Source organism: Amphiura filiformis, chromosome 13, assembly GCF_039555335.1.
Source record: "Amphiura filiformis chromosome 13, Afil_fr2py, whole genome shotgun sequence".
Lineage (NCBI taxonomy): Eukaryota > Metazoa > Echinodermata > Ophiuroidea > Amphilepidida > Amphiuridae > Amphiura > Amphiura filiformis.
Window position 1 is genome coordinate 60,324,210 of NC_092640.1, and position 24,378 is coordinate 60,348,587.

General features: G+C 36.9%; 1 protein-coding gene and 1 long non-coding RNA gene across 6 annotated transcripts in view; one reads left to right on the forward strand and one right to left on the reverse strand.

Moving 5' to 3' along the window:
- Window positions 1-24,378, forward strand: part of LOC140168599 (uncharacterized) — a 96,744-nt gene that overhangs the window by 68,789 nt on the left and 3,577 nt on the right. The window lies entirely within an intron of this gene.
- Window positions 1-24,378, reverse strand: LOC140168601 (uncharacterized). Of its 5 annotated transcripts, XR_011861246.1 has the most exons (6): window positions 24,072-24,378; window positions 19,474-19,530; window positions 14,031-14,168; window positions 11,072-11,126; window positions 6,830-6,879; window positions 1-364 (listed from the first exon to the last, which is right to left on the reverse strand). It is a non-coding gene; the product is annotated as an uncharacterized lncRNA (long non-coding RNA). The 5 variants fall into 5 exon arrangements; XR_011861244.1 differs by lacking the exon at window positions 19,474-19,530; XR_011861245.1 differs by lacking the exon at window positions 24,072-24,378 and having other exon boundaries at window positions 19,474-20,206.

A 24,378-nucleotide genomic window follows, 5' to 3' on the forward strand; every position in this document is an offset into this window, starting at 1 on the left:
AGATGCAGGAGATATTGAGCCATCGGAATGCTCAGAGATAAATGCTGACCTTCTACACTTAAACTAACATCACAATACAAAATTTGTAAGGGATACTTTTTGTGTCCCATGTGTATTGTGGTTGGTGTACTAGTTTCTTTCTGATCTGATGCCACAAGCCACTAAGCTAGCTGGTGCAGAGGAAATGCAGGCCATGTTCATATGCCATCAAATGTGTGTCTTGCCAAGAACTCTCCAATGCTATACAGTTGAATTGGCTCCCTGGTTGCTATTAGACCATCTTCAGCATGTTGCTGCAACCTGAAAAGCTACACCTTTGGATAGAGAAAAGTTGGATCTCCAGCCACATCTACAGGATTGTCCCCTGAAAACAACAAAGATACATGCAGCATGTTAAAAATGAAAATAAAAACTTCAATTCACAATGTACACACCACACACCCCCAGAAAGCATTACACTTACATCGCATACTATATGCCCACCCCTGCCTGTAAGCGCCTCCAATCGAGGACACACATGCCTGCAGTGAATCGACATACCATGGACATACTCATACACACTATGAGATGGCACTATAAGTAGGGATGACCATCATAATTTCATGTTGCCCTTTTGCTACAAAAGATTGTTTTCTGGATAGAGCTCATCAATAGAAGTATTTTGGTGGTTAAATGGTCAAAATCGGTCAAAAACTTTTCAAATTATGAATTATCAAAGTTTCCCATTTTGACCGGTCATTGAAACGAAATAAATTGACAAAGTCTAAATATAGCAATGTGAGCAAAATTGGTATAAGCATATATTTACCTTTTTATATTTCTTTATTTTAATATATATGCAAACATGAAACAAGCATATTGTGAAAGTATCAAAGGGTTTCTTATGAAATGGCACTTTACTAGTCAATAGCATTAAGTATTTCTTCAAACCGAGGCACTGAAATCATGCTTTTAGAAAACATTTGCCAAAAATCATCCATAATGGCCAAAGTGGCACAAAATCAAAAGTCCAGGTGAACTTTTTTTCCACAACAATATACACTACATTTGTACACATAAGAAAAATACTAATGTACTACAATGGATTTGCAACATAGGAATTCAAACAATCAAGTACCAACATGCACAGCTTTGTCCTGATATCACTTCTGGGGTTTTAACAAAATGTTTAACCTCTATTGTGATTGGCAGCAGCATAAGGTATCTCTTTGATAGCTGATAATGCCCAGCCATTCAGCAAGTGGCTAGTAACTGACCTTGATCTTGATAGGCTTGAATGAATACTGTCATGTGCTACAAAACCATCACACTCCAGGGACTGGTCACTCCATATGCTACAGGGAGCACAGTACTTTAACAATGGAGTGAAAGACTCATTATTGATTAGGCGCGTATTTTAAAAGTACAGCTCCTGTGCGTGTATAGCAGCAAGTAGCAGCAAGTCAGTGCAGATGGTATAAATATAAGAAAATGTTTAGGTTGAGATCAGGTGAATAATACAACAAATGAGCATGAAACTTCACATTTATGTTCAGAAAGGTGTCTATTTAACATGATTCGAAAGGTGTTTGGAAATTCCAAAGGGAAGCTGGTGATTTAATTTTTAACCCGAGATCTACTTGTCCGTTTTTTTTTCTTTTTTACAGAGGGTATGATAGAGGTAATAACAACAACTCTGCCAAATTACAGCTCAGTAGGTCAAGGTGTTCACCTGATCTTATTCATCTGAATATTTTGTGCCATTCTGAGCAGTGCTGCACTGGGCCACTGGCAATTAAGCGCACTGTGGCGATGGACCAATTTTGACTCACACTTACAGAAAAACCAAATAAGTTATGATGCTGTAATTTGCAGGATAGTTACAAAACATAATTGGCATTAACATCTCCAATTTTTACAGAAAATTATGAAAAATAAAAGAATGAGCTCAATTTAGAAATGTCTGTGCAAGCAGTGCACAGTTGAGCTCCCTGCATGTCTATGGGAGTGTTCTAATCAAGTTGATGGTTCATTGGTCATCCCTACTATAAGGGGTTACAACCCCTATACCGCCAAGCAATGACATGCTCTAAATAGCATTTTTACATCATTTCCGTCAATCTGTGCCTATCGCCAGACCATGGACAGTCCATGTTTAGGTGCCTGCACACGGTTGGAGGTGCGTTACGACAAATACTGTCTCGTTTGGTAGCAAACACATACTCATCTATATACCCCCTCCCACACACAAACACAGGTCTATAGTTTGCTCAGCTCCTAATCGGCAGGAATTTTTTACCACTATGCTGACAAGCAGACCCAAAGTAAGATGACATTGTTGGCCTGTCTAGTCTATATTGTGTGTTGAATAAAGTAGAATAAACTTAAATGAATAATTTATGATACTTCTGACAAGATTTCACAGGACTATTCTTGAAATAAAATAGATCCACTATGTTATTAGGCCCACCAATTACGAGCTGATCAAACTATATGTGAAAGCATCCCCAAACTGGGCCCTGTTTAATTAGGACTATGCAAACAGGGACATTACTTCCTGACTTTCCCTGGTTAACTGGGGTCATTAAACAAATACACAATTTTTACGACATTTACCCGTTAACATATCAATCCAAAACATATTTTTGATCACTGATAGGAGACACACTTCAGAATTTGTATTTTTGTTATTTGCAAAGCTGGGATGGTCCCGGTTCCACATGAGGTTCGGAGGTGATTACAAATGCCCCAAACAGACAACCCCCCCCCACACACACCCCCACCCCTACACCCATGCATTTTTGTAGAGTGCAGAAATGGTGATTTTTCTGAGGGTGTAATTTCAATTATCTTTATCTTTTTACTCTGAGGATTGAACAATTCAAATTTCAAAATTTTGCATGAAATAATATTAACAATTTTGATGAGTATCCACCAACAGATTTGCTTTGGGATTATTTCACACATGTACACATTCAAAAACAAATTTCTGTCACTTTGTTTTGAAGTGCATGTGCGTACAGAGCTGTACAGAGATTCCAATGCAAGCCAGTAGATTAGCGAATTGGTGTGTTAATATGTACCCGCTGAAAAGGTTGTTCTTAAACAACAATGCTGGAGCCTGGGGCTTGAATTGAGGGAAGCAAACCCATAAATACCCCTCTAGGACACTTTTGTGGTTCTTAACAATTATAATAGAAAATGAAAATAAAATGTTGATTTTAAGATGTGGAGCCTTTTTGATTTACATGTAACTCCTGGTGACCACTAGCATGACTAGCTAGAAGTCATACATGGGTCACTAATTAAAATGCTCCGATCTTGTTGAAAGACATACCAAATTACTCATCTGATTAAAAGGATTAAAACAATGTATTGTGCTATCTACCGTGCCATCTATTATGGAGTTATTGTACAAAAACCGCATTTTGGGGTAAAATGTCACATTTTTGGTCGTACATGGGTACAAATTTAATTAGATGTCAAATTGCTCTTCATGACATAAGAATAAAAAAAATGGTATAGAATTTGCCTTCTAAATTATTGAATGAGCAATGGAAGTCAAAGTTCAACAGTAGCCTATGAACCCCTATACAGCCTTTGACCTTGTTTGCCATCTACATTGTATCTCATTTTGACCCCAAAATGGCTACTTTAGTCAAATTTTGCCCCTTGAAAGTTGCCTTCCCTTGCCCTGGCAAAGTCCTGGCTACACCACTGCATAGAAAGTTAAGCAGCCAGAAAGAAAGGCAGAAAGAAGGTAGAGAGTGAGGGAGAGGAGGAGGAGAGGAGATGGAGAGTGAGAGGGGCTGGAAGGAGAAAGAAGAGGAAGAAATGAAGAAAATAATTGAGAGAAAGAAAATGAAAACAAACAAATGCCCTTTATATTCCAACACATGGGAGGAGGAAACCGGGATGGCCACGCACACTGTACTTAGAGTATGTCCAGCACCTCCTGTGAGATACTGATCGATGCTGCAGCCAAACAAAATGGTTTTGCTTGCCCAAGATCACAATAGTTGGAGAAAACCTGTAGTCACCTGCTCCGTAGCCGACTGATGATGATGCGTTATTAAAGTGCCCAGTCAGGTATATTTCACACCTCGTCAGTCACATCATATACTGTTCTATTTGAGATTTTTGACTTTTTGAGAAAACTGGTGTGTAGCAATGTTTTGGACCTCAATTCTTTCTAACTAATGAGATTATAAAACTTTGATTTTCGTCTATTTGCTGTTTTTAAGCTTTTGTGTTTCACATACAGCGCTATTTAACGACGTAAGCTACTTTTATCCATTCATTAGTATGTATATATACATACAGATTTATATGGTGAATGATGTGTCACATACAGATCTATTCACAGCTTAATTGCTCTTAAGCAATACACGAATCCCATGGTAATACATAAAAAGAAAAGCATAGTGAGACTGCAGCATAATATAGTCACAGAGTAAACAAAGTTGTTTCACATACATAGCTGTGAGTTTAACATCATACAAGGTCTCAAACAATGTTACCTGAAAGATGGACATGTTAATTTCACCAAAATGAAACTTTCAAGTCTCTTCTTTATAAAGAATACCCTAGCTGTCATGGAAATTCTATCAAGAAATATAATTATAATTAAGTATGAAGCCAAATCCAACAACAGAATTTTCAATTGAGATTTTCTCAAAAAGCATGTTGCGTCGAATAGAACTGTATGTAATGCGACCGACGACCAGCTGCCTAACACAAGTTACCCAATATCGGAAACTGGATGCTGATTGTACATCTCATAGATATAGAGTAGCAACAGGCTAGGGGCCTCATTTGGCAGACCTGTTACTTGCCCACTAAAGCCCTTTTGAGAATGAAAATCATGATAGGGCCTACTAGGCCACACTTTTTGTCTGAATTTTAGCCTATCATGCCATGCATAAAATAGAAATGGTGAACCAAATATGGGTGTTCTCTGCAATTTTGAGATCAGAATTTGAGTATTATTGTTGAATGTAGGCTATTGAACTATGCCACTGGATATATGACCTTTGGCTTAAATACTGACTGTTGCTTATAAAAAGCGAGTTCTGTTTTAGAGTAAAGTGAGTCCTGACAGAGTAAATTGAACCAGGACTCGTGCACTTTTCTCCCAAATTGAGTCCTGGTAAAAGAGCTCTTATTTTCACTCTTGTACTGATCAGTACTGTGAACAAAAAGTGTCTGTACAAGGCACTAGACATAAATTACCAACTAATGTACTCAATTAATAGATTGTTGTTATAAAAAACGAGTTCTGTTTTAGAGTAAATTGGGTCCTGATCCTGGGTAAATTGAACCAGGACTCACTTTTCTCCCAAATTGAGTCCTGGTAAAAGAGCTCTTATTTTCACTCTTGTACTGATCAATACTGTGAACAAAAAGTGTCTGTGCAAAGGGCGGCATCATCTTAAAGACACTAAACATAAATGACCAAATAATGTAATCAGTTAAAGCCTTAATGTATGATTTCCGTCAAATTTTGATTTTATTATTCTTTATTCAAAATGTGGAAATAATATTATTAATAACTGTACGGGAAGGGTTGCTGTCCATTTTAGGTTGAAATAACAAAGTAAAGTGAAAGAAATCCCACTGGTTATTTTGGCCATTTAACATTTCTATGGGAGGACATATTATCATAATTTTTAAATTATGATAATATGGCGAATGTTGCACTATTGACCTACAAAGACAACAACTTTGGCCGATTCCAATTAGGTGCAAGTTGGGACATGGGTAAACATTACAAATATGCAAAAAATCAGGTTTGAAAAAAATTAACCAATTTCATATTATAAGATCGTACATTATGGCTTTAATAGATGGATAATTTCGTTCAGCATTATTTTGACACCTTTCCCCTCAAGTTATACCAATTTGAATGGAAAAGAGAGCATTTCAGAAGTGACAAATTTTGGCTATTTCTTTCTTTAAGGCAATTCCCACAGGCTTTTCACCTCTTACTCGCTGTGCTCATAGTTAGCATGTTTCTAGAGAAAAGCCTATACGGTTGCCACTTTTAAAATGCTATTTTTCATTCAAATTGGTGTAAGTTGAAAAAATAAAGTCGTATCATGCCAAATGAGGTATCAAAATACACAGAACAAAATCTTCCATCTATATTGAATACTTTATTTGGTAATTTAGGTTACTTAGTGTCTTTAAGGTATTGCTTTTGTTTTGAGTGTACAGATACTTCTGTGCGCAGTAACAATCTCCCCAACTTTTTCACACCCAGTTAGAAAAACACTCGGCTGTATTCCATGTCTATTACTGTTCACATTTTGCTCAAGTATTACATGATCAAGTTAATATTTTGATAATGATGATGATGAATATGATATGATGATGATGTTAATGATGAAGATAATGACAATGATGCTGATGAAATTGTTGATGATCAGGTGCTGTGCATACAAATTTAATAAAATCACAAATTTTCCCTTGTCGCCGTGTATTGAACAGGATGATTTTGAAATTTTAAAAAAGCTTACAATATCACAGACCAAACAAGTATGTTAATAAATGTGAATACAAAACCACAAAATGGACAAAATAACATGCCAGACGAGTTATTCCTGTAATTAACGCACACCACTTGATGATGATGGTATTATGATAATGATATGACGGCAAAGAAGATATGATGATGATGATGATGCTGATGACAATGTTGATGATGAAGATCATGACAGCAGATATATGATGATGTTATTATAGCTGCTGTTGATGAAATTTATGATGATGATAATATGATGGAAGAAGATGATGATGCTGATAATGATCAATCCAAAACAATGAGCACTACAATCAAGCAGGAGTTTACCTTCTGGATCCAAATTTGACAAAACTGCTGGGTTAGACAACAATCTGCATCTGAAAAATATAACCATGTGAATGGATAATAATTTTGTCAACAAATTTCAAAACACACCGTTTCTTAAAATGTGCTATATACACACAACAAGTATTCAGTGCTACCCTGGTGGGCAAAAATTCAGTTAAAATGTGTTTTACTCTGGGGTAGGGAGAGAATAATATCACATACCCCTGACCCATAATTTGGCAACTTATATAATTAAGTTAAACACAACTATAGTCTTTATTTGAAAGCTTCAGAAAACATTTTGAGGTCTGTGCTACTTTAACCAAGAATAATTAAATGATTTTTGAGGGCTAATTTCTGAAGGGCACATCCCCTCAACTTTGGAGGGGCTCATCCTCCCTCATAAACCCATGCATCATGTAAGTTAGACCCACATTTTGAGGTGTGTTATTCAATATGGGGGTAAAAATGTGTGTCAAATGGCTTCAATGAGACTTCTCTTTGAAAAAAATCCAACTTGTGGGGTGGGAGACATATCCCTCAGACTCCCCACTCTGTCCTGCAAGCATTGAAAGAAATGATCGAGCAAGACCTTAAAAATATTAACTGTGTGAGTACTTAATTAGCCTGATAGAGTGTATCATGCTCCTATGGTTGTTGTCTGTTGTCTTTGATACTTTTTTATCAAACTGTGGGAGGAGTTGTGGATTTACCGGAAGTAAACGCAATTAACAGCAAAAAGAATGAGAGTTGTAGCATTCTATAGCGAGCTTTGATCAAAGTGCAAAATGTGATTTCATTGATTTTCCAATGTTCATTACTGAGTGGAAATTACATTTTGTGAACAAAATAGCTCCATCATTGACGTATGTATTTAATTTTACAGCAGAATTTGAAATATTTATCGGTAGAACTATGGTAGAAAACAGCCCATCTCAAAAAAAAATTGTGCAAGTGGAAAGCGTCACATGATGCATACATACATACATACATACATACATGAGAGCTTTTGTAACACACCATTTCAAAAGATCACAGCGTGAAAAACCAAAACATATGCAAAATATATACAAGAAACAATTGAAAAACAAATATTTGTGGAAACAGGTGAATTTAAGGCCTGTTTTAAAAGCAGAGACTGTTTGAGCACTTCGCACGTACAATTCAGACGGTAAATTGTTCCAGATCAAAGGAGCATTGTAGGTAAATGCCTTGTCGGCAGCGGATTTGAAAGTCCAACTGCGTATGATCGGCACATTCAAGCGTGTGCGATCTGAGGCGGATCTCTGACCCTCGCGATGATTCTTAAGTTCCAGACAAGATGTCAGGTATTCTGGTCCAATGCCGGCAAGACATTTAAAAATATACAGCATGGCTTTGAAGTTATTCTATCCTCTACAGACAACCAGTGGAGCTGATATAAAAGTGGCGATACATTGTCCCTTTTCTTTGCACAAAAGATGATTTTTGCAGCCCAGTTTTGAAGAGTCTGAAGGTGAGCCATAACAATTGGCACCCATGAGGAGAACATTGCCATAATAAAGTCTGGATAAGATAAGTGAGCGAATAATGTCATTACTAGTATCAAAGTCCAAGAATTGTCTGATGCGGGAGATATTCCAAGCGTGGAATGAAACACTGTGTGTGAGTGACGAAATTTGATTACGCATGCATGGTCATGCTGTTATCGAAGACAACTCCAAGATTTCGGACTGTTTCCAATGGTTCAAATGGCCTCACTTCCAATTTGGAGTGTGACAGCAGGCATCTTGTTCTTAACATGAGATGAGCGGCGATGAAGAATTCAGTATTCTGTCGATTGAGATGAAATATATTGCACGTCATCCATGATTGAATGTCACCAATGCATGATGTAAGAGAGGCGAGTGCACGATCAATGGACGACTGACATGCGGGTCAAATTTGGTATACAGTTGCACGTCATCTGCATAAAGATGGTAAGAAAGACGGTGTTCGCATATGATTCTTCCAATTGGGATGGTGTAGATTCTGAAAGATACAGGACCAACAATTGACCCCTGAGGCAGACCGTTGTCGAGTGCACACTTTTCTGCATGGCAACCATTTACAGAGACACTGGTGGTTCGTCCACTGAAGTATGATTTCATCCACTGAAGGGCTGTGCCACTGATACCAAGTTCTTGATGCATTCGCTGAAAAAGGATGTTATGGTTGACTGAAAGCGGCACTTAATAAGTCTAATAACACAAGAAAGACCCTTGTCAATGATGAAGAGATGTCATAATATCATCTTTGACCTTTAATAATGCCGGCGTCTCTGTACGATACGCCGATTGCAGTGACTCTGCAATGTTTTTGTGATTTTATCCACAATTGTTGTTCTTACACCAAATATGTCCACAATTGTTGTTCTTACACCAAATCTGTGATTATATAGATTTGTTGACTCTTTGCCTTTCCAAAATGTACACTTCTGTATTTACATGTAGTGCATGAATAATTCAGAAATTATGGCACCCTTACTAATTTACTTCATGTATTTATAAATAGCAATTTTGTGGTAGTTAGCTGCAAAGATTATTCTCAGTGGTAAATCGGGAACGATATAAATCACATCAATCTTACAGCACGGCACCTCTATGTTGTGACATCATTTGGGGAATTAAGCTCCCAATATATATGCATTTTCAACTCTATGAATAAAATGTGACAAGTTTTTTCAACAAAATAATCAATTAATTCCAACAGTGTTCATTTAATTGGATGTTTTGAGATGCAGTGTTGCAGTATTTGCCATCTTATTGTGACATCAAAATTGATTGTTGACAGGTCAACTGGTTCACGCTGACTGTGTTCGGAACCACAATCAAAATGATCACAAGACAAAGTCAATGGGTTGCTAACAGGTGTGCAAACCAGACGTGAATCAGTAACTACTGTAAGGTATGACATAATCACTAAGACTGAATATTGACTATTGCTATCCCTATATTTTTCTTCAAAGTTGTACACTGAAATCAATTTTCTACTGATATATAGTCATACAATGAATAGTATACCTACCTTTTACCCAAAGGTTTTTACCTTTCAATCCATCATCCCAGATTGGTGCAGGCAAATGCATTTAGGACAAATGTTAACATGTAAAGAATTGAATACCTGAGTGGAAGAAGGGCCCAACTCCATCAACTCTTTTTTTGAGATATTAACAAAAAACACAATATTTAGAAAAGTTTTAAGAGACCGACTATTTTTCATCTTCAGGGGACCTTTAGTATGGGTACAGAACATACATTATAACATAAATGTCATAAATGATATAAACTGCAACAGGTCTTTCAAAATAATAAACTCATTTTTGTAAAATGGATTTAGGACAAATCTTAACAGGTATTCAATTACATGTGGGGAGTGAGCAAACATCAGACACAATCTGATGACAAACTGCAACATTGAACTGAAAAAGGAACAAGAAAATAAAACAAACTTAACTGCATCCAGCAGTGCAGAGACATACATTTTAGCACAGGGAAAATCAAAATATCTTTAAAATGTCTGAAAAGTATATCTGAAACTTATACTTATATTTTTACTCGATCTAAATTTAAAATATCCAAAATATTACACATTGCTATGGTAAGAACTCTTTCTTGGACAACATGTGCAAAGAAAACATACACAGAGTTCTATACACTCGATTTCAGAGAAGAACGGCAGTCCCATGATTGACGCTTGAGCACCCTGTTAATGAGCGACATAGGCAGAGCTTTGTGTGCACAGGCCAACACTTTGACACGTAATTGGCCAATCAGATTATCGGTCTGTTGTTATGATTGTCAGATGATTTAATCAGCCAATCAGAACCCCACTTCCATGTTAATGCTGTGCACGCTCTGAACATGTCACCAACTGCCATTCTTTTCTACCAAAAACTGTAGATTAGGCCATATAGATTGGTGTTTCTGAAATATTACAGATTGACGCTCAGTAAAAAGTTGGATCCAGTTATTTTTTCATAGAAAATCTTTTAAACCAAGGCCCCTACATGAGGACTGAACATGAAACAGGATCTAATTGTTTTGTTTTAAGCCTTTCCTAATGTATTTCTAAAGTAACATGCCACATACTTTTCCATTTTTCAAAACATAATTTTTCCATTAAGTTGTTTTGGCTAGATGCAAACAAGCTAATTAATATGGTATAATTTTTTCCTGATAGCAATGACAAATTGTACTGAATGATTGAAAATTGTGCACTCACCCACATGCTGATGTTAATCAAGATTGGTGGAATTTTCCCCAGCCATTTTAATAATCTACATACAAATAACAGAAATACAAACAAATTGCATAAGCACAAGAAGACAACTTTAGTGTTGCAAACATGACTGCAATTATGAGTAAACAGCTAAAGATATTGGCCTTGGGTTATCACAAAAATAACAGAATGAAGCCTAGCCTAGAGAGGTAACAATGACAATTTGGGTTACAAGCTCTGATGATGAATATTAGGGTTGCTTGAGCCTTGCATAGGGTTATTGGTGAAAATTATGGTTAGCACTGATGAAAATTAGGCTTATGATTCAGTTAGGGCTAGGGATATGGGTAGGGTCACGGTTAGGTTTATGGGCAGGGTGAGGATTATGAGCAGGGTCAGGGTTATAGACAGTATCAGAGGGCATGGATTACTCATCTCAGTCAAGTTAGCTCAATCGATAAGGCGTGCGACTATGGTGCGAGAGGCTGCGGGTTCGAACCCTGGCGGTGTCTAGTACAAAAAAAAAAAAAAATTGAGTAAGCTTGAAATTCCCTGAACAGGAACTTACTGCGAATTTGTCTTGTTGTATATTAAACCTGTCTACGAAACTCGGGAGCTGATCCTGCATGGTTGCGAAGGTGAATTGTGGAATGTCTAGGGTATGTGCTCTTGAAGCAGTGAAGTCCCTGATTTGCTGTTTAATGGTTTATGGAATGATGGGGAACCGTAGTGGTCAGCAACAACCTGTGAAGTGTGCTGAGGCTTGTGGATCAAGGTCTAGGCATTGTGCCTGTGCGTAGGGCACTGCAAATCACTGCGCTTTTTTTTACTACATGGCAACAATATACAGGGTGTAACAATAAAATTTGTACAATTGCATTTTGACTTCTCAGAAAAAATCTAAAAGAGTTATGGCACAAATGTTATAGGGTCAGTCCATGTCAATTCAACAGATGGCTCCCACTACCCTCTCAGAATTTCTTTAAATTTCACTCAAATGTTATACCTATAGCCATTAGAAAAACCTGCAAGTTTTAGTTTCCTAGCCCTTATAGTTTTCGCGTGGTGGGCGATCAAAAATTTGGGGTTTTCACATGTAATGGTAAACTGTTCCAAAGTTCAGAGGCAGCAATAGAAAATGAGCGATGACCATACTGAGTAGAAGATGAGGAGCTAGTTAGACGAAATTGTCTTGACGATCGAAGACTACATGGAGGCGTGTAATGCTGTATGAGTTCTTGAAGATAGACAGGTGCAAGACCATTAATACATTTATAAGTGAGGAGGAGAAAGTTGTTGAGCTGCATATATATGTTTATCGTGCATTAAAAATCAAATAACTGGCACGAAATAATTATAAGTGGTGTTTCTTCTTATATTTAACATGAACTTAATAAGTAATTATGATATTTCTTTAAAATCTGTAAATGAAGTCTGTAAATGAAATTTCTTTCAATTAATCTTATAAAATTACAATTTCTCATAACCCTGAGAACATTTTTTGCATCCACAAGTACAAAACAATAAAACTTAGTTCAGCTGAGATTCGAGCTGTTCTAGGTAACCACTATTGCCAACATTTATGCATTTATTCTACATACTTCTCATAGTTATATGTAATTGTATGCCTTGATGGAAGGAGTGAGTTGAGCTATGAACAATCGTATGGTTGCTGGTTGACTCAATGTGCTACCGAATGTCATTACCATAAAAATATGCTCTTCCAACATGAATTGGGAATTAGTAAATTAGGTTGTATAAATGTCAGTGCTTAGATGCGACTTTCAAAATATCAACGAGATATTCTATTATGTAATCATTTCTACCACTTTGAATACCCCATTGTTTAAAACAAATCACAATTGAGCGCCGTCCAACTGGTCCATGGTTCAAATATATTCAGTCACTTTTGTAACACTTAGACAAAAGTGGCCCAAGCGATTTTAGACTAGGTTACATAATTGGCCATATCTTCACTTGTATTCTATCGGTTTTATTAGAACAAAGCTTATCTGATGGCTAAAGAAATGATCTTGATAGACATATAAATATTAAACCAAAAACTAAGCGGCATACTTATGCGTGTCATTCTATTTTCAAAATTGTACCAATTTTATTGTTACACCCTGTATAAGCTTAATTACCAAAAATGGTGCAATTTTAAGTTTATCAACTAATTTTCATTCGGTGACAACTTGAAAATTATAGCAAATCACACAGCAGTCACTTTTTTACATGCATGCTCAGACCATCGGTGGATATCAGTGATTTTCTCCAATTTTGAAAAGGAAATTGTGAAGCCTTGCATGGCATAATGCGTCTATGCTTGTTGCAATGTCACTACATCAGTTATGTCATTTGGCCACCAAATGACCCAACTTCATTCCCCAATTTACACTCTGTAGTAGACCAGTTTAATTTATCATTCCCTTAATCTCTCTGACCTGACCATGGAAAACTCAGCTGATTAAACAGCTCAGCTATCCATTTTTCTCTGGGCAGGGCAGTCACTGGAGATGTGATGTGTTTCATCATAGATTTTAAATGGTTTCATGCATGGAAACGTATGAATTGTTTATCAATAAAGTCTCCAATAGTCACAATTAAATCACCATGTTTATACGCTAAACAGGCAAGAAAACACCACAAAATTGATATGCTAGACATAAAAGTAAACTTGAAGCATTTGAGGCAGTTTGAAAATTGCAATAAAAATGCACCAATAAATGCTTCCCTGATGACTAACTGATGTATTAAAGTAAATAGACCTGAAGAATAAACCCTGAAAATCCACACAAAAATCAGGAAAGAAGACATGAATTTGGCTTTAAAAGTCTTAAAATTGGCTGACAATATATGGAAATTTGGCAAATCAGGAATCCCTGATTAATCCTGAAAACATACGTCTTTGAAAGGATCCTTCTTTCTTGACCTGAGAGCTTCTTAGCCCTTTGAAACTTACACTTCCTGCAACTTGAAGATCAGCTGGTGGCAGCCAGTGCAGAGAAAGCAAGAGTCAGTGGGATTTCACAGAAAATTGCTGACTAGATCACCCTATGACCATACAGGTAAATGCCAGATCAAAAATAGCTTGTTGTTTCTGAAATACAAAACATTTTGAAAGCTTAGTAAAATCTTCATAACAAGTAAGATCCTCCTCATGTCTTCTTATATCCAAGCCTAATACTGATTATAAAACATGAATCAGGGCCTAATAATCAGGTGTCCCTGATGAATGGTCTATACCGGAAAGTGAATTTTCTTAGGTATGAACAGCTTTGCTATTGGTGGTATTGTTTTTTATTTTAAGTACTACATTTAATATATGCCACATTTCGGTTAAATGAACTAGAGCAATGAAAACTCATGCCTTTTATCAGGGACTATTACCGTATTCGTTCCAATAAGCACCCATGCCCTAATAAGCGCCCACCCAGGAAATTTCCAATTTGCTAAAGAATACCATGTATGTTGAAGTGACAAAAGATGTCGATACAGTGAAATAGCTGGAGGACTACAAGTCCTGTGTAAACTTGCAATACATTTTCTACATCTGAAATGCTAGCTACTAGAACGTCTCAGGACCTTTTTAAAACATACGTAAATTTGTCTCCATTCAACACCCCTTACGAAAAAAATTAGGTAAACTAGGTAAACCACCTAAAATGACTTTGTTAAGCGCCCTGGGTGCTTATTGGAATGAATATGTTATACCGGATATATCAGGTATAATAGTCTCATCAGCTTTCATTTCTTAATATGTGCATAATTACAAAATCTGGCCCATAATTCCAGTGATCGTACGTCTTATCACCTTTTGTTACATTTAGATGCAACTTCTTCATTCTAAGTGTATAGGAGGGTGCACCTGATTAGGACAACTGGTATACATTTTTTGCATGAAGATTTTGGGACCCACATCTAGATTTATTTTGAAAACACTTTCATCAGAGTTATCTCATCTTTCTTGTTTGGTTCTTTATTCATCATCAATGCCCCTGTACCAGAATGTATATCATATAACTGCATGGTGACATCAGCAAGCCTTTAATTGATTTCACACCACCAAATAAACACCCATAGAGATATGTACTAAGTTTGCTTAAATCAGAAAACATCATTTATTCTTTGCAGGAGCGACAGCTATGATGGTTGAAATTAGCCCTAGCCTGATCCCTCTGGGTGGGTAAAATTATGTTGACCAAACCATCATTATTTTTTACGACTGGACCTCGAAGTCTATGATGTCTAGGAATTACCTAATTTACAGGCAAAATCGTGCCAGTGTTTCTGTATAGAAATGCTGCTTATTTATTTATTTATTTATTAGATCTTATTTTGCCTGGGGAAACCCAATCAGTGTGAACACTGTTTTTCATGGGTGCCCAGGGGTCAAACAAAATACATCAAAATGGTTAACAATTTACAAAAATAATAAATATTATATATTAAAATACATTCAAAATTACAAACTCTGGAACTAAAAGACACTTAGGTACAGATAGCAAATATATATTAAAAATATAAAAATAGCATTAAGATACAATTCTTTTAAAAGTTCCAAGCTTGGCTGGAAGTGGTGTTTTAGCAGCAGTTGGAAGGTTGTTGAATGCTAAAGCCCCCCTATAACTAAATTTTCTACTGTCCGATGTGTTGCGACAGAGAGATAGGACCAAATTTCCTTGAGAACCAGCTCTTGTCCTGTAGCTATGAATGTCAGAAACAGTATTAAAAATATTGCACAGATTTGTGGGTAGACTGCCAGTAAGACTTTTGTAAACCATAATATTAAGGTGTTTTAAACGACGATCACAAAGTTTTTCCCAGCTCAGTCTTCTTAATAAGACATCAGTTGGAAAAGCGACGAGGAAGACCCAGATAACTTTACCAGCAGTATTTTGAAGTACTTTCAATTTAGACAAAAAGAGTATTGTTGGCATTACCCCATACTACATCGCAATAATCAAAGTGTGGAATAATTAAAGATTTGTACAACATGACAAGTGTTTTTGTTGGCAATACATTACGTACCCTTCTTATAAGACCAATACGCTTGTTGACTTTTAAGACCACTTTGTCAATATTTATACACCAGGTAAGTGATGGGTCAAACCAAACACCAAGATATTTAAATTGGTCAATTTGTTCTATTGCCTCACCTCTAATTTGAATGTTGAGCTTATCTTGGAGTGCGGGCAAGTTTTTGTTGAGTGCCAAAAAGCATGGATTTTGTTTTTTGACGTTGAGAGTGAGATAGTTGATTTCAAGCCACTGAGCAACATAAGAAAATTTAGAATTCAAAATGCTGTTAAGTGTATCAACTGTCTTTCCCCTGACGAAAATAGCAGTATCATCTGCATATAAATCTACTCTACAATCAACACTCTTTAGGATGGTTGGCAAGTCATTGATATATAGGGTAAAAAGGAGGGGGCCAAGGATGGAGCCCTGAGGTACCCCAAACTTGACGGGGGCCTTACTAGATAAGTGATTATTAACTCTGGTGACTTGAAACCGGTCAGATAAATAGGATGAGAACCATCCGAGTTCCAAACCAAGCACTCCGACACTTGCAAGCTTGTTAATAAGCACTTCATGGTTGACCGTGTCGAAGGCTTTTTTCAGGTCGAGGAAAACAGCACCAGTTAAATAGCCTTTACTCATATTATCTAGGAGGTAGTCGCAGACATCAACAAGACAAGTTTGTGTTGAGTGCTTAGGTCTGAAACCAGATTGGTTAGGAGACAGGATTTGATAATAATTAATATATTGATACAACTGATTATGAACAATTTTTTCGAAAACTTTCATACAAGCTGGGATGACCGATATAGGCCTGTAGTTACTTGTGTCCATTGGATCACCTTCCTTAAAGATAGGTGAGACGACACGACTTAGCTTCCATGCCGATGGAACTATGCCAGAGGAGAGACTCAAATTCATTATATAGGCCAGCGGCTGAGCCAGGTGATCGTGACCAATCTTGAGGAGCTTAGGGCTGATGTTGTCAAGCCCTGTGGCCTTACTACCATCAAGATTACTTAGAATGTTAGATACTTCCTTGGCATAGATTTCACAGAACCCGAACCGGTCCCCATTTGGCATTTTGGTTCCATCAGCAAGGTTGGCCTGGTTCGTTGTCACTGGAATGGCATCAGCAAGCTTTTTACCTATGTTTGAAAAGAAAGTATTGAATTCATTAGCAATGTCATCACCATCATTAATTACATCATCATCAACTTTGACACTGTGAATGGGGGTTTGTTGACTACCAGGAATAATAGTTTTAATTGTTTTCCATAATTTACGAGAGTCGGTGCCAGCATCTTTAATTGAGGACTCAAAATATTCCCTCTTCAGTTTCTTTGCCATGTTGTTCAGATTGTTTCTAGTTGCCTTAAAAACCTCCCAGTCTTTTGCCAATTGGGATTTTAAATAACCTAAAGGAAAAAAAATTATTTAATAGCTTAAGGGGGTACTACACCCCTGGCCAATTTTGTGCCTATTTTTGCACTTTTCTCAAATATTATAACACATTGGTGACAAGTAAGATATGTACATTATAGGGGCAAGGACTACAACTACTACAGCAACTCATAGCAAGTAGTTATTGATTTATTGATCAAATAATTATTGGTTTCCCTCATTTTTGACTGTAACTCCACAACTGTTGTCTGTGCTGAAATAAAATTTCCAGTGCAGGGGTGTAGTTAAGTACCCCTTAAAATCATTAAAACATACTTGATCTCTTCCATCTGTGGTATACTTGCAGGAATTAATATTACTAACAGGGCTGTCAACTCTCATGCATTGGCGTGAGTCTCACACATTAGGTCACTTTCTCACGGTCTCATGTCAAGGTAGTAAATCTCACATAAAAAGCTGGAAAATGAGTAAAATCTCACACATCGTCAAAATAATTTGTTGTCCCCCGCACTTTTCAGATTCTCGGGCACCGTAGCTCAAATATAAAATCATGGGGTCAAAATGAACATTGTAGTCGGTAAATCCCGGTACTCCCCTGTCTCACGCCAAGCAATTCCAAAAAGTTGACAGCCCTGTTACTGATCATGATCAATCCAAAGTTGGCTAAAATTATGCAAATTTCTGCTCATTTTAATGCTTAAATTGGGAGTGCATGGGTTTTTCTGAAGGGTGCACAACCATTACACAGTAAGCCAAAAAATTAAGGTACCAGTTACGTTCATCCCCTCTATAATTATCCTAAATAAAGGCAGGCATGTCATAATTGGCATTAATTGTTCAAGAAATAAAGACACAAAGATCCAAAAACCCAAGGAAGATGCAAATTTAAAAGTTGCAGTTTGCCACATTGCATGCCATAAAGCGTTTGAAAAAAAGATAACTAGCTCTGTGCTTTCATTGATTAGCACAAAAATCTAGCATTGTGCTTTCATTATTAATATAACACAAAAGTGCAACTTTTTATTTTAGGTTTTGGAGTATCGTTTCTCTAATTCTCAACCAATTTCAACATATAAGGTACTATTTGGTGGTGTGAAATCTGAAGGCAGTAGCATGTGTCTTGTTTCCTATTTCAGACTATCTGTAAATTAACTTAATATATTTAGCATATAACTTGAGCAAGAAAGCTGGTTAAAATCTATTTTCAAGCAGAATTGTGTACCTGATATGCTATCTACTGAAGATAGCATTATCAAGTTCAAGTTTATTTCACCATCATATTATATAACAATAACAAAATATCAAGAAAAGGATGGTAGGACAATCACAAGAGCAAAGCTCGTAAGACATGATTGCCCTCAGTGCAGAAACAAAAGCCGCCTACAGACAACAGACAAGGACGGGGTGCAAACGGAGACTGACAGGACTAGTGCGGACAGACAATTATGATTACCATGGCATACCTCATGCACATTGGTGCAGCAGTGCACTCCCAACAACCACAATGACATTCTGGATGATCCTCTTGTGTGTTTCTCTACCTCTGCTCCATGCACTCGCCACTGCAAATTGTCGAGGTTCATCATCAATCCAAGGTCTATAGTCATGCATGTAATGCATGCAAACAAACAAACATAAAAACAAACAAACATGAAATTAAAAGCTTCTTAGGCTTTCATGAATTTGCAGACACGCATGAAGCATACATGAAAACATGACCATGAGTTATAAATGTTGAATTACATGGGGTAATTTTTTTAGGTGAAATCTTAATTAAAGCTTAACCTACCTTGTACATGTACAAGGTAAGCTTACCTGATCTTGGCGTTCATTTCATGATCTCCAGCGCACAAGTTCACGATAAGTTCATGATGCTTTCTGCGCATTGCATTGATATCCATATCATGCATACATTATAATTGTAAACAAAACGTGCACACATTAAACATGCACACAATCTCCCATGGGTCAGAACTCACCTTACCATTGGTACATTACCAGTAAATGGTGCCTTTTCTGCAATTTTAGCTAGTAAACTACATAAATCATAATCAAAAGTGTCTCACAATGAATGCAAATGCTTATAATCAAAACTTTATTCAGCACAGGGCTCAATCAAAGTTTGCTCCAGCTAGACTCATACACACAGGCCAATGCAGATTTCACACCACCAAATAAATCCCCATATAGAGATATGTACTAAATTTGCCTTTTAAAACCTCATTTATTCTTTGCAGGAGCGACTCGGTTCTTAGCGACAGCTATGATAGTTGAAATTAGCCAGCCTGATCCCTCTGGGTGGGTAAAAATATAGGTTGACCGTCATTATTTTTTATGACTGGACCTCGAAGCCTATGTCTGGGAATTACCTAATTTACAGGCAAAATCGTGCCAGGGTTTCTGTAAAGAAAAGGCTGCTTATAATCATTTTATACTTCATCTCTCCCATCTGTGGTATATACTAGCAGGAATTAATAATTAATCATGATCAATCCAAATTTGGCTAACAGTATGGAAATTTCTGCTCATTTTAATGCTTAAATTGGGAATTAATGCATGGGTTTTTCTGATAATTGAAATTCAAGGCGCACAACCATATATTACTATTTGGTGGTGTGAAATCTTTTGGACCTTGGATGATCTTCAAGGACGCTCATGCCATCCTTGAACTCGAAGGACTATTTTGTTGAATACCACCGACTTCTTCAGCATTTACAGCAACTGCACATTAAATTGAATTTCATTTGCATTTTCACCTCCGTGAGGGAGCAAATTATATGATGACCCTTTTGGTAGAATTCAAGGAGATAGGCTTCTTCTGCAGGGTACCGTGTCCTATTAACCATATATATACATCGATGCAAACATCGAATACTGCTGCAATAATGGTTTGAAGGAACAAGCTTTCAAATGAGGCCAATTCATTACAATGCGACAAAGTAGCATACCTTGTTCTACAAACTTGCCCCCCTCATACATAACTGAACCTGGAACCGTTGAATCACCGGACCGATGCCCTACCAACTGAGCTATTGAGTCGGGTGGAGAAGAGCAGTGATGATATCATCTTTATTATTATACGGCTTCAATTCAATAACTGCCCACTATCATATGTATGGAATATATATGCTTTGAATTGAAATAAAATAATATTGTAAATTCACAGCTTAAACTTCATTTTTGCAGTTCTTGGGGTGTGCGGTTCTCGACACAAAGTGTCAGCCTCAATGCTTCCACCATGAGCTAGGGGTAAAAATCGTATATCTGGAGACCTGGGCGAGTCCGCCCTATTTTTTTTTTTTTTTTCTAGAGAGGACAATTCTCATATTATAAGGTTATCTGGGGCGGATCCAGACATTTTCAATAGAGGCGCCGAGCTTGGCACCCACACAAAGTCAGGCGCTGCTCTGCAAAAATACACAGAGTCAGGCGCCAATCTGCAAAAATAGAGGGGCACGCCCCTCTAAATCTGCCCCTGGCTATAGTTTTTACATTTTTAAGCTGTATACTATAGCTAAATACTACCACATTTGTAAGGACGTTGAGCTTTCATAAACAGTGTAGTGCGTATGTGTAATACTGATACCACTTAACTTTAAAAATATGCTTGCATGTAGTTTTACTCTTCTTAAAGGTATTATTATATTTTGCATAATACGCCAATAATACGTCAATAGCGAGATCAATAAATTCAGGTATCATGCGAAAGTACCCGTCCAATTTTATCATTATTATGTCTTCAGAATCTTTTTTTGGTCAAAAACATTTTTAGTAAAAAAACATGAGTTTTAGTAGAAAACATTTTTTTGGTAAAAAACATGACTTTGCTTAAAATTTGATTTCTGCTCAAAATGTGTGATTTTTGGGTAAATAATGTGATTTTGGTAAAAAATGTGATTTTTGATCAACAATGTGATTTTTGGTTGAAAATGTGTTTTTGGTCAAAAAAGTGATTTTTGGTCAAAAATTTGATTTTTGGTCATACTACGGCAAAAAAAATCACACCAAAAGAGACATACATGGTGACTTTTGTTATATATAAACTACTAGTAATTGAAATATGAACCGTCCAATTTTATCATTATTATGTCTTCAGAATCTTTTTGGTCAAAAACATTTTTAGTAAAAAACATGAGTTTTAGTAGAAAACATTTTTTGGTAAAAACATGACTTTCTTAAAATTTGATTTTTGGTAAAATTTGATTTTTGGTCAAAAAGTGATTTTTGGTTAAAAATGTGATTTTTGGTCAAAAATGTTTTTTTGGTCAAAAAAAGTTGTCATACTACGGAAAAAAAATCACACCAAAAGAGACATACATGGTGACTTTTGTATATAAACTAGTATATATGAAATATGAACTCTATGAAGAGGTTACAGACAGATACACAAATTTATCGGACAGCCGATACACAGATTTATCAGACAGCCAGGTTATGTACAAAGTATAGGATGCAAGAGATTCTGAAGACATAATAATGAAGTTGATTGGTCCTTGCACTAAACTGCAGAGTGTATTATTGATAAATTTATAGGCAGAATATGCAAATAAGTTTGTCATTATCGCAAAATAAGGGGGATGGCATTTTCTTCGGAAGGGGGGTCCCAAATATGTCGGTGACTGGAGTCAATATTTTTATGACCCCCCCTATCGCGGGCAAAATTTTTCGACCCCCCCTATCGCGGGTCGAAAAATTTTATGACCCCCCCCCTTCCAACTACACAGACTCAAGAAAAATTATTCATTGCGGAACTAAGGCGCGGGCGTGTCAAAACTTAAAAGTGAGGAAAGTGTGTGGAGCACGGTAAAATTTTTATTGTAAGTGTAAAGAAGGCGCGCAGAACGTGTAAAAATTTTGCATAGATTGTACGCACATTTCGACTGCGAAGTTAAAGCGCGCAAAAATTTTAAGTCACCAGCCCTTAATAATTCTATAACCCCCCCTATTTTGGGTGTTAAAAAAATTATAACCCCCCTATAGTATTTTTGGTCTGAAAATTCTATGACCCCCCAGTATTTTTGGGACCCCCCCCTTCCAAAGAAAATGCCAGCCCCCTAATATTCCTCCACAACTAAAAATACCATAATTTTTTACTTAAAACTAGGTCTGTTCCTTACGTGAGAAAATGTTTACTTGCTCAGTCCATGGTGATTGGACGGCAGCAAACATAGCCTACATTGCTTTCGACGTTGCATAAATAGCTCTTCATGAGTATGCATGCGTATATCTTATAAACATCTCAAAAAAGTAACTAACCCCCACCCCCCCCCCTAAATAATGGCCATTTACACATTGGTAAAATGCGTTGGAAGCAGAATTTTCTGCGCATTTTGACACCTCATTTGACACAATAGCCCAGAAAACAATAAAACGTCTCCGGTCAATTTATGTAGTGAGGTCCAGATTTGAAAGTTGCACTTACCTCGCCCCAGATATCATTACACAGATTTCCTTTCATTATGCTGAAGACAAAATCAATACAATTTACTGCAACTTTCAAATCTTGGGTTACATTGATTTAAATGTACACTGTGACATCAATATTTAGTCAATTTCTACAAATGAGGTGTAAAATGTGCAGAAATAAATGCTGCTTTCAACACATTTTACAGATTTGTAATACAATCACCCATTTTGAATATATGGTCTTTATTTAAGGAGGATTAGAGATTTTTTGAGATGTTTATCTGTTCTAGCAGGGCTTGCATTGTTTAGGACCGGAAAGCTGGGTGTAGATGTTGTTTATCCATCCCGCCCATATCCAACACTTCAATTCCGTGGTCAAGCTGTGCGCCGTAGCGTGAGAAGCGTACACACAAAAGAAATAAACAATCACGCTGATTGGACGCACTTGACAAAAAGCCGGTTGAACCATTGGTCGTCGGTAGCGGTGCGTAGTAGGCGACCTTGTCACGTCTATGCGATCACAATTCACCAGCGCATACCGGACCACGGAAGTAATAAAAATTAACTTCAGGCGAGAACAAAGTAACCAGCGGCACTGTGCAGTACCGGTCTGCTTTTCAATTGCATGGTGCACACATGCACAGGTTACATGTAATTTACGTGTAAAATGCCTATACGGTGATCCACCCAAAAAAAGAATCATCGTATAGATCCCTGTACTACTATACTATACTACGCAATAACATGAAACTACGCTGCATGGACATACATGGTAATGCAGATGTTTTTAGGACTATAATCTATGCTATGGCTATGAACATATGATGAACGTATTTTGGTGATTATGATTTTTCATGTTTATAATTACGTTTTTGTAACTTTTTCATTTTTTTGCAATCTTAAACACATTTTCTACTTATACTTATGGGTCAAAATGTTATACTGTAGCGTTTTGTGGGACAAAATTCGGAAACATAACGATGAAAATGGTTCCGAATTTTGACCCACGTACGTACTACTACCACATGACTACTGCCTGCACTGACTGGCATGATGACCACGAATAATGATCGACGAAACATTCTGTTTCCATACAATTATAGCGTATTATATGGAGTACGCCAAAGAAAAAAACCCGACACATCTTGGCCGGGTTTACATTGACTCTTACCTTTTCATAAAATCATGAAATGTCATGACTAAATCATGAAATTATAGCTCCTATCATCGCATCATATACAGCACCAGCAGTGCAGTCACATGATGTTTTGATTTTCGGTGGCTCCCAATATTCATCGAAACGCTCCCTAACGTGTGTGGAACCGCTACAAACATGGTACAGTGTAAAAATATGCTAGTATTCCTTGTTCATCAATTACTAAAATATCATGTGAGACGACAATATATTTTACCCCAATGGGCAATGCATACTATCTTTTTCTCGTATCCATTGGTTAACATGTACTAATATGAGAATA